The 12,643-nt window shown below is 36.7% G+C and overlaps 1 pseudogene; it reads left to right on the top strand.

Annotated features, from left to right (window-relative positions):
• Nucleotides 1–11,024: 11,024 nt before the first annotated feature.
• On the top strand, nt 11,025–11,631 carry LOC129493085 (fatty acid-binding protein 5-like; annotated as a pseudogene).
• The last annotated feature ends 1,012 nt before the right edge of the window (nt 11,632–12,643 follow it).

The following is a 12,643-nucleotide window of genomic DNA, read 5'->3' as shown; positions in this document are numbered from 1 at the left end:
CTTTTCAGCAGTGGGATTGGCCAATCAGTTCAAAGAAATAGAGTGCAAACAGCCTGCTAAGCTTAGCTGTATGTTGAACCTAACACTTCAGTAATAGTTTAATACATATAATTACCTTACAGGTGTGGTTTGGTAGAAAATACCAATGAAAAAGAATGCTATTCCACATTTGGATTCAATGCAATGATGAAAGAAGGGAATAGCTGAATGGGGTGAGATGAGAGACTAATAACTTCATGAAATCAGAAGTCAGGGCTTTAATTTCTCATATAAGCAGAATAACGACTCAAGCAAGCTCTTTTGATTTAAATATTAAATGAGAGGTGACGAGGAGGGCTAAAAAACTTGGGTTTCCACCACCTTTGCCCCACCAATACTGTTAACATGTTAATCATACCATTTTCTCCTTTTCATCACTTGCTTTTCATTATATATACATATGCAGTGTAACTCTTACTTGATAAAGTAAAATACTTGATTTCAAAGCAAGGCTGAAACTCTAATGCTTATGGACTCCTAAAATCTTGAAATCAGAAGACGTTCTAGCCATGGCTTAGTGCAAGCTCTTAAATTAGCAGCTAGGAAGCAGGCCTGGAGAGTGACTTTCCCAGTTCTCATGGCAAGTTGCCAGCAGCAAATGGACTTGAACTTTCAGCCAAGGGAGACCATTCCCTTCTTTAAGTGAGAAAGGGAATATATATAAGCCTAAACAGGTAAGGTAGCTCACAAAACTAGGGAGCTATTCCTAGCTGTCTGCATATTTTCTTGAGTTGAGACAGTCATTAATCCATTTTAACAATGGACAATCTCTTTATATTAACTCTACCAATTAATTATGTCAATACATTATTATATCAGATACCTTTATAATGATAAATTAATGCTCTTCTTGGAGTGAAATATCATGATGAAACCCATTCTTTGACATATAAAAGTGAAATTAAGCATGAAAACAGGTCCCATTGATCATCAGAACTTCTAATATCTTCATTTGCTTTCCTGTGTTTTGAGCTGATTTTCAGTTGAGTTGAGTTGAAGTGAACTTAGAAAATTCAATGCCTTTACAAACAATATGAAGCTATGAATAATTCATTTCTGTTGTAGTTTGTTGAATAAATGATTAGACAAATTATCATTGAATTTATAAAATAAAAAGCAACTAAATATTTTAATTTAATTTGGAGAATTGAAAACTGATTTTTTTAAATGGCTGAATGATAAAATCATAATTCTACAGCAATTCAGTGTGTTTATAATGGTAATTATTTTACTTTTAGGCTCCACAAAGAAAATATAGATAAGCTACTGTATAGAAATCAGAGTAAATAGCCCATGTCTCAGACCTGTAGCTATTATTCTTTAAAATAGTTATAAACTGAATTTAATTCAAGAGACAATTTATCTTTGCCAACTGTAATGCTTAATACTGAGTGTCAACTTGATTGGATTGAAGGATGCAAAGTATTGTTCCCGGGTGTGTCTGTGAGGGTGTTGCCAAAGGAGATTAACATTCGAGTCAGTGGACTGGGAGAGGCAGACCCACCCCCAATCTGGGTGGGCACCATCTAATCAGCTGCCAGCTCTGCTGGGAGAAAAGCAGGCAGAAGAATGTGGAAGGACTTCACTTCCTGAGTCTTCCGGACTTCATCTTTCTGCCATGCTGGATGCTTCCTGCCCTTGAATATCAGAGTCCAAGTTCTTCAACTTTTGGACTCTTGGACTTACACCAAAGATTTGCCAGGGGTTCTCAGGCCTTTGGCCACAGACTGAAGGCTGCACTGTGGGCTTCCCTACTTCAGAGGTTTCAGGACTCAGACTGGCTTCCTTGCTCCTCAGCTTGGAGAGAGCCTATTGTGGGACTTCACCTCGTGATCGTGTGAGTCAACTCTCCTTAATAAACCTCTCTTTATATATACATCTCTCCTGTTAGTTCTGTCCCTCTAGAGAACCCTGACAAATACCAACTACAAGATTTTATCAGTAAAAATACAAAATATATTGGTTTGCATATGGAGTGTAAAAGAGGGGGGTGGAGGTCTAGAAGAGATGAGTCCCTGAGGTGTTGTAAAAAGACACTTAAGGAATGAAACCTTAATACATAAAGAAAGGCACTAACAAGGTATAAGCTAGGGGCACATTTTCAACTCTGCAAGGAAAGTCAGAAGTTTAAAATGTCAAAGATAAAGGACTTCTTTGGTCCAAGAATACCACAAATACCAAGAAATACAATCCTCAGCACTCTCCTATTTCACCTTCAGTTAGATAATGTTCTATAATTCCAAAATTATGGAGTGAAAGTACAGCTAGCTTTTAGAGACAGCACTCTTCACAGCACATTCACCTTAAGGAGAGATTTTAAGACAAAGCATATTATCCTTTAAAATGAGGCTGAAAAGATAGGTTTAGAGGTATCGCTTAGAATGCTTACTAGAATCAACACAAACTAGGAGGCAGGTGACCTTGCTTCTTGATCTAACTTTGATACCTCTAACTCTCCCACTGTGACCTGGAACAACTCATTTAAATTCTCAGAGTTGCATTGCCATTTGCCAGATGGGATTTTTTAAAATTATCAACAGTAAGAATAGAAACTGATAATTCACATGTGAAGAAATGCATATTTCTTAAACAACTGTTGGAAAAGAATGCATTCGCTAAATAATTTAAAAATGCAACTTGAACCTGAGAAACCACCAAATGTCTGCTAAAGAGTAAGAATGCCTTTAAATGATCATAATCTTTAACAATAAAGTTGCATTCACTCATTCAATGCAATCAGCTGCTTAAAAGCAGATATTCTCTCTTCCTTATTTATATCTAAATCGCCAGGGCCTGTACACATTAGTTCAGTAAATATTTGTTCAATCAGTACTAGCCATTGGTGGTGTTGAAAACTGCTGTTTGAGAATCAGTATAGCCACATGGAGCACATATTTCTGGCATAGCCAACTAATTAAGCTTCAAGGTAAAGCATGAGAGAAAATGGTTTGTTTCAGTCTGTCCTGACCTGCCCTCATATGCCAAACTGTGTATTCTTAACCAGGCATAGGAAAAAGAAGAGAAGACTATTTTATAGTGTGCAGTGGGCCAGAAAGTAGTAGTACCAATCACCTCTAATATGCCAATCTGGGCTCCAAGGTGAAATCCTCTCACTGTTCTGGTGTCCTCCCTTGGGACATGAGGGTGACCTGGGCTGAGGTTTGGTTGTCAGTGAGCCCCAACTTCAACTGACTGTTCAAAAGGGCCAAAGATTCAAGTCATTTTAGCACACAGAACTACCCATCTCCTTATAATATATTCTGTGAGCAGGACAGAATATTCTGATAGTGTCCATTCCCAATCAGAAGCAGGAATCTCCTCCTGGTCCATCATCTGCACACAGAATTAGTGTGCTTACTTCTTGTCTCAGTTACTCCCACAGCCACCTTATTTGAATCAGAGGTCGAAGTCTTACTGCCTTTTCCTACTTGGACACAAAATTTAATAAACCTGGGAAATAAAGAATGCCTAATCAATAGGCTTTGACTTGTACAGGGTGTTACTTTTATTTTATGACAGAACTCACCATTCATAAACATAAAAACACGTGGTCTCCAACAATTCCATTCCTAAATGTTTTAATCTAAGAAAACAATTCAGAAGTGAAATGACTACAGCAGTATTTCCTATAATAGAATGTAGTGGTTCGTAAATGTTGATCGGGATGAAAAGGGAAGATCCAAGACATTATCTGAGCAACCAGTTGGAAAACCGAGTGGATGCTGGGGCCGGGGCCACTCACTGATCTAGGGAATGCGTAAGGGTAGGCAGGTAGGAGCAGGGCCACATCAGGTGCTGTGCCATTTTAACTGCACTGTTGTGGGAGTGGGATAACCTTTTCTAATTTTCACAAGGCCCTACTTACCTGCAGCGGGGAGCATGTATTTTTAACACAAAAGAGTGCCCTGTGGCCTACAGGCAGCTCTGGATGAGAGGGAAAAAGTGTGCTTTCAGTTGTGAGTGTGTTCCATTTTTGAAACTCCTGAGGTATCTAGGGGAATTGCAGGGTAGGAAGTAGTGATCAGAACCGAGGTTTAGCTGGAGTTATAGAAATGTGGAGCCATCAGTATGCAGGAGAAGCAGTAACTACCCCATCGTACAGGGCTATATCTTCTATCATGGCTCATTGCACCTAAGAATCATCTATTGTAAGATACAAACTAATTTCAGAGATGTGAGAATGTGAAAAAATGAGCATCTTAGAATTTATGTATATGATTAAGGGAAAGAAGTGCTATTGTCCCTGGATGCTCTATGTTTTTTTCAAGAGTATCAAAATTAAAACGAAAACAGAGACAAATCTCTAAATTTAATATTTTATTTGGGAATCACAGAATTGCAATTCAGGGCATACACAGACCAGGCTGTCTTCGGGATGTCCAAAGAATGAAGAGAAGATTGGGAGATCAATGTTATGTAGTTTTAAAAGAAATCTCATCAGCACTGGAGAAGCTTTTGAAAGCTGGCAAGCTCTGACTGGTGAGTGACGGTGGTAGGTACAACTAGTCTTAGAGTCACACCCAGTCATTTCAGCAGCTACAAGGTAAAACTGCCCTTTGGGTTACAGCAAGCTGTTTCAGCAGCCAGGCTTGTGGAAAATTCAGTTCTTGGAGCAGGTGCTCTGTGCCTCAAGCGCTTTTCCCGCCTGCCCTCTTGACTCAGATTTAGTTGGCTATGACAAGAATGACACAATTCATGTTATCAACTTTCACAAGAGCCAAATAGAAAAGATATGGGAGGACTATTTGGAGGAACAGATGAATAGCTGGAACAGAAAGGAAGAAGCCTTCAACTGTCCTTGGAGTATGTAGCTTCTTCCTAATTCAACTCACCTTTTCTGTGTTCCCCCTGCTGGCCATTTTTTAAAATTAATTGTTATTTTTATTTCAATAGTTTTTGGAGTATAGGTGGTTTTTGGTGACATGGATAACCAGGTAACCCTGTGGGTGAGTCTTTTATCCCTCAACCACCTCCCAATCTTCCCCTCCAAGTCTCTGAAGTCCATTATATTATTCTTATGCCTTTGCATCCTCATAGTTTATCTCCCACTTATAATTGAGAATATATGATATTTGATTTTCCATTCCTGAGTTACTTCACTTGGAATAATAGCCTCCAGCTCCATCCAAGTTGCTGCAAAAGACATTATTTCATTCCTTTTTATGGCTGAATAGTATTCAACTGTGTACATATCCATATTTTATTTATCTACCCATTGGTTGATGGGGACTTAGGTTGGTTCCATATGTTTGCAATTACAAATTGTGCTGCTATAAACATGCATGTGCATGTCTCTTTTTAATATAATGACTTATTTTCCTCTGAGTAGATATTCACTAGTGGGATTGCTGGATCAAATGGTATTTCTACTTTTTGTTCTTCAAGGACTCTCCATACTGTTTTTCATGGTGGTTGTACTAATATACATTCCCCCCAGCAGAGTAAAATTGTTCCCTTTTCACCACATCCACACCAACATCTATTGTTTTTCGACTTTTTAATTACGGCCATTCTTGCAGAAGTAAGGTGGTATTTCACCGTGGTTTTAATTTGCATTTCTCTAATAATTTGTGATGTTGAGCACTTTTTTCATATGTTTGTTGTCCATTTGTATATCTTCTTTTACTAATTGTCTATTCATGTCTTTAGCCCACTTTTTGATGGGATTATTTTTTTCTTGCTGATTAGTTTGAGTTCCATGTAGATTCTGGATATTAGTCCACTGTCTTATGCATGGTTTGTGAAGATTTTCTCCCACTCTATGGGTTGTCTGTTTACTCTGCTAATTCTTTCTTTTGTTGTGCAGAAGCTTTTTAGTTTAATTATGTCCCATTTATTTATTTTTAAAATTTAAGTATTTTTTTGTAGCTGTTGTAAAAGAGATTGAGTTCTTGATTTGATTCTCAGCTTTGTCATTGTGGATGTACAGCAGTGCTACTGATTTGTGTACATTGATTTTGTATCCTGAGACTTTACTGAATTCATTTATCAGATCTAGGAGCTTTTCAGAGGAGTCTTTAAGGGTTTCTAGGTATATGATCATACCATCAGCAAACAGTAAAAATTTGACTTCCTCTTTTCTGATTTGGATGTCCTTTATTCCTTTCTCTTGCCTGATTGCTCAGGCCGGGACTTCCAGGACCACGTTGAATAGAAGTGGTGAGAGTGGGCATCCTTGTCTTATTCCAGTTCTCAGGGATAATGCTTTCAACTTCTCCCCATTCAGTACAATGTTGGCTATAAGTTTGTCATAGATGGTTTTTATCACTTTGAAGTAAGTCTCTTCTACGCCTATTTTGTTGAGAGTTTTTATCATAAAACGATGCTGGATTTTATCTAATGCTTTTTCCACATCTATTGAGATGATCATATGTTTTTGTTTTTAGTTCTGTTTATGTGATGTATCACATTTATTGACTTGCATATGTTAAACCATCCCTGCATCTCTGGTATGAAACCCACCTCATCATGATGTATTATATTTTTGATATGCAGTTGAATTTGGTTAGTTAGTATTTTGTTGAGAATTTTTGCATCTATGTTCATCGGGGGTATAGGTCTGTAGTTTTCTTTATGTCTTTTCTTGGTTTTGATATTAGTGAGATAATGGCTTCATAGAATGACTTAGGGAGGATTCTCTAATTCTCATCTTTTGAAATAGTTTCAGTAGGATAGGTACCAATTCTTCTTTAAATGTCCGACAGAAGTCAGCTGTTAATCCATCTGGTCCTGGAATTTTTTTGTTGTTGCTGACAATTTTTTTATTACTATTTCAATCTCACTACTTGTTATTGGTCCGTTTAGAGTTTCTATTTCTTCCTGGTTCAGTCTAGGAGGGTTGTATATTTCCAGAAGTTTATCCATCTCCTCTAGGTTTTCTAGTTTGTGCACATAAAGCTGTTCACAATAGCCTTGAATGATCTTTTGTATTTCTGTGATATTGGCTGTAGTATCCCAAGTTTCATTTCTAATTGAGCTTATTTGGATCTTCTCTCTTTTTTTCTTGGTTAATATTGCTAATGGTCCATCAATTTTGTTTATCTTTTCAAAGAAACAGTTTTTTGTTTCATTTATCTTTTGTATTTAATTTCAATTTCATTTAGTTCTACTCTTATCTTTGTTATTTCTTTTCTTCTGCTGTGTTTGGGTTTAGTTAGTTCTTGTTTCTCTAGTTTCTTGAGGTGTGACATTATGTTGTCAATTTGTGTTCTTTCATACTTTTTGATGTAGGAATTTAATGCTATGAACTTTCCTCTTCGCACTGCTTCTGCTGCGTCCCAGAGGTTTTGATAAGTTGTGTCACTATTATAATTGATTTCAAAGAATTTTTAAATTTCCATCTTGATTTCATTGTTAACCCAAAAATCAATCAAGAGCAGACTATTTAATTTCCATTTATTTGTACAGTTTTGAGGGTTCTTTTTGTAGTTGATTTCCAGTTTTATTCCACTGTAGTCTGAGAGGGTGCTTGGTATAATTTCAATTTTCTTAAATTTATGGAGACTTTTGTGGCCTATCTTATGGTCTCTCTTGGAGAATGTTCCATGTGCTAATGAGAAGAATGTATATTCTGCAGTTGTTGGGTAGAATGTTCTGTAAATATCTGTTAAGTCCATTTGTTCTAGGGTATAGTTTAAATCCACTGTTTCTTTGTTGACTTTCTGTCTTCATGATCTGTCTAGTGCTGTCAGTGGAATATTGGTCCCCACTATTATTGTCTTGTTTTCTATCTCATTTCCTAGGTCTAGTAGTAATTGTTTTATAAATCTGGGAACTCTTGTGTTAGGATATAAATTTAGGATTGTAATATCTTCCTGTTGGACTAATCCTTTTATCATTATATAATATTTTTCTTTGTCTTTTTTTCCTGTTATTGCTTTAAAGTCTGTTTTGTCTGATATAACAACAGCTACTCCCACTCACTTTTGGTTTTCATTTGCATGAGATATCTTTTTCCACCCATTTAACTTATGTTTATGTGAGTTCTTATCTGTTAGATGAGTCTCTTGGAGACAGCAGGTATTTGGTTTGTGATTTTTTATCCATTCTGCCCTTTTGTATCTTTAAAGGGGAGGATTTAGGCCATTTACATTCAATGTTAATATTGAGATGTGAGATGCTAGTCTATTCATCATGTTACTTGTTCCCTAGATACTTTGTATTTTTATTGTGTCACTGATTATTAAGCTACTTAAGGAGGTACCAGAAAAAGGTGAAAACCAACATAAATAAATAAATAAAATCCAGGATACGAATGAAAAAGTTTCCAGAGAACTAGATATCATAAAGAAAGACAATCAGAACTTCTGGAAATGAAAGGCACTCTTAGGAATACACAAAATGCAGTAGAAAGTTTCAAAAACAGACTAGAACAAGTAGAAGAAGGAATGTCAGAGCTTGAAGACAAGGCGTTTGAATTAACCCAATCATAACCCAAAAATAACACAATGAAAAAAACAAAGTATCCAAGTAACAAGTAACATGATGAATAGAATAGCACCTCACATCTCAATATTAGTATGGAATGTAAATTTATCGGCCCTATAACATTTATGCTTTCAGGAGGTTCTATTTTGGTGTATCTCAAACTTTTGTTTCAAGATTTAGAACTTCTTTCAGCATTTCTTGTAGTGTGGGTTTGACATCATTTGTTTGTCTGAAAAAGACTTTATCTCTGCTCATTTATGAAGCTTAGTTTTGCTGGATACACAATTCTTGATAAAAATTATTTTGTTTAATGAGGCTAAAGATAAGACCCCAATCTCTTCTGGCTTATCAGGTTTCTGCTGAGGAATCTGTCTTTATTCTGACAGGTTTTCCAGTGTAGATTATCTGATGCTTTTCTCTCACAATTATTAAAATTTTTTCCTTTGTCTTAACTTTAGATAAAGTGATGACTATGTACCATGGTGCTGATATTTTTCCAATGAATTTCCAAGGTGTTCTTTGAGCTTTTTGTATTTGCATGTCTAGATCTCTAGCAAGGCCAGGGAAGTTTTCCTCAATTATCCCCTCAAATAAGTTTTCCAAACTTTTAGACTTCTCTTCTCCCTCAGAAATACCAATTATTCTAAGAATGGTGTGAACCCGGGAGGCAGCACTTTCAGTGAGCCGAGATCACGCCACTGCACTCCAGCCTGGGCGACAAAGCAAGACTCCATTTCAAAAAAAAAAAAAAAAAAAAGAAATACCAATTATTCTTAGGTTTGGCCATTTTACATAATCCCATATTTCTTGGAGACTTTGTTCAGTTTTTAAAATTCTTTTTTCTTTGATTGGGTTAATTCAAATGCCTTGTCTTCAAGCTCTGACATTCCTTTTTCTACTTGTTCTAGTCTATTTTTGAAACTTTCTACTGCATTTTATATATTCCTAAGAGTGTCTTTCATTTCCAGAAGTTCTGATTGTTTTTATGATATCTAGTTCTCTGGAAACTTTTTCATTCTTATCCTGGATTTTTTATTTATTTATTTATGTTGGTTTTCACCTTTTTCTGGTACCTCTTTGAGTAGCTTAATAATCAAACTTCTGAATTCTTTATCTGGCATTTCAGAGATTTGTTCTTGATTTGGATCCATTGCTGGACAGCTAGTGTGATATTTTGGGGGGTGTTATAGAACCCTGCTTTGTCATATTACCAGATTTACTTTCCTGCTTCCTTCTCATTTGGGCAGACTATTTCCTCAAATTGTTCTTGAATTTATTTTTAATTGGACTGTGTTTTTTTTTAAGCATATGACTTTAACGCTTATAGTTTATTTTAGCCTAATTTGATTCTTGTTGCTTTTAAGAGTGAACACTCTGTATGAATTCCTAAGTTACAGAGAGTCTTGTACACTGGCTTTCCCAGATGCTGGTTGTAGTAGTTATATACTTGGTGCATGGGCAAGTTCACTGTCTCCTATAGGGTTGGAATGGCAGGGATCTCTTGGAGCTTATCTCATTCTCTCAAGGTATACAGTTTATTTATTTATTTATTTACTTTTTCCCCAGTATTTTATTTACTGAGTTGATGATTCAGGCTTTAGGCCAATTGGGGGAGGTGTCCTTGGGTAGACACTGGTAGTAGCTAAGGCCGGTGTATAGATGTAATACCCAATGGTTGGCAGAGGTCCCAGGCTTGATGAAGGTGGCCGGGGGAGCTCTCAGTTAGACGCGCTGAGGTTTTATCAGGGTGAAGGGTGGGAGCTACCTCAGCTCCTCTGCCAGGCCCCTGTTGACCATTATTAAAGTGATAGATAATGAAGTAAAAATAATCAAATTATTATGATACAGCAGGTTTCTGTCTATATGATACATAGAGACAAAGATTCCAAATGAAACAGGAATAAAGGAAATGTAAGAAATAAAATCAAAGCAAAAAGTTAAACTAACGAATATAGTTTAGATGAAGAAAATGAAACCTTACAGATACACTGAAATCATCTTTGATAACTTCTGCAAGCTCATTCACCAGAAGCAACGACTCTCATGAAGCAGGTGTGGATCCTCTCCAGTCCATGCTTTATCCCTTTATTACATGTAAATATAGCCATAGCAAGTATAATGTTTTTAAATTTTTACATGAATTACATCATTCTGTACATTTCTGGAGTGATTTTTTTTTTATTTTGGCCAACAATTGTGTTTTAGTTGGTTATATATTTGGGATCACAAACATGTCTACTATGAAACTGGAATATTTGCCTTCTAATTAAACAAGAAATAACTATATAATAACTATCAGGATCAAAGTGTCCACACAGAACAGTAGCAGATGCAGGTGACTGCTGGACCTCTTCCCAGCCTCTAGCTCCCTAAAGTAGGCACCATATCCAGGGACAAAGTCCACACAGGAAGGATCCTGAAGCATCTGAGAACACAGCCACATTCTTGTCATGCCATTGCCCTTTTATGCTTTCCTTATAACATCACGTAAGAGGGCACAGCATGTTTCCCATGCTGGACCCTGCTCTGCTCACTCCACACACCTTCTGACACCCACCATGGACACTGTTCAGCAGCTGGAAGAAAGATGGCACCTGGACAGCAAAGGCTTTGATGAATAATAAATACATGAAGGAACTAGGAGTGGGACTAGCACTCTGTGAAAAAAAGGGTGCTTGTGGCCAAAAAAGATTGTATTATCTTTTTTGATCGCAAAAACCTCACCATAAAAACGGAGAGTACTTTAAAATCACCCAGTTTTCTCATACTCAGGGGAGAGAAATTCAAAGAAACTAAAGGTGACGGCAGAAAAACTCAGACTGCACCTTTACATATGGCATATTTGTTCGACATCAGAAGTGGGATGGAAAGGAAGGCAAAATAATAAAATTGAAAGACAGGAAATTAGTGGTGGACTGCATCATAAACAATGTCACCTGTACTCAGATCTGTGAAAAAGTAGAATAAAAACTCCGTCATCACTTTGGACAAGAATTAGTTATCAGAATGAACAAGCTCAGTTCAATGGACAAATCCCCTTACTACTGCTTTTTTTGTCATTACTGTATTCAATTATCTTTATCAAAATCATTTTACATGCAACTATTTCAAAGTGCTGGTTTAATTTGAATCCTCTCCAGTCTACGTTTTATCCCTTTATTACCTGTAAATATAGCCATAGAAATATGGCTTTAATAAATAATTGTGTTTGTATAAAATAAACAGAAAAAGAGAAAGAAAGAAGAAAGAAAGACAAATCATGTAATAGAACGTTAGAATATTAACCAGTATATCAGTTAGAACACAACCTCTTGTGTCAGTACCCTAGGGCCCCTGAACACCATCCCTGACTCAGGCTTTCCAGCATGCTTGTATCACTCAGTGAAACCCCTGACTGTGATTTGAGTACATGTCTATTTATATATCTGTTTCCTTTCCCTTTTCCACTTGTACTCACAAGTGCCACAAGGACAATGTTAAATAGTAGTAGTGACAGTGGACTTATCTTCCTGTCTATAATGAAATGCCCCTTGTATTTTACCATTAAAGGAAAAGGGAGAGATAGAACAATCACTCAACTTAGGTTAAAGAAGTATCCCTTTAAACCTATCACATTAAATGACTTTATCAGCAACAAAAAAAGAAAACTTCAGGCCAATATCCCTGATGAACATTGATGCAAAAAATACTGACAAATAGAATCTGGCAGCACATCAAGAAGCTTATCTACCACGATCAAGTTGGCTTCATCCCTGGGATGCAAGGTTGGTTCAACAGGCAAATCAATAAACATAATTCATCACATAAACAGAACTAAAGACAAAAACCACATGATTATCTCAATAGACACAGAAAAGGCCTAATTCAACATCCCTTCATGTTAAAAACTCTCAATAAACTAAGTATTGATGCAACATATCTCAAAATAATGAGAGACATTAACGACAAACCCACAGCCAATATCATACTGAATAGGCAAAAACTGGACGCATTCCCTTTGAAAACCAACACAAGACAAGAATGCCCTCTCTCACCACTCCTATTCAACATAGTATTGGAAGTTCTGGCCAGAGCAATCAGGCAAGAGAAAGAAATAAAGGGTATTCAGGATTGGCACGGTAGCTCATGTCTGTAATCCCAGCAGTTTGGGAGGCCGTGGTGGGCAGATCACGTGAGC

Source organism: Symphalangus syndactylus, chromosome 11 (assembly GCF_028878055.3).
Source record: "Symphalangus syndactylus isolate Jambi chromosome 11, NHGRI_mSymSyn1-v2.1_pri, whole genome shotgun sequence".
Taxonomy (NCBI): domain Eukaryota; kingdom Metazoa; phylum Chordata; class Mammalia; order Primates; family Hylobatidae; genus Symphalangus; species Symphalangus syndactylus.
The sequence above is the reverse complement of the archived record's forward strand: the minus strand, read 5'-3'. Positions and strand labels throughout refer to the sequence as shown.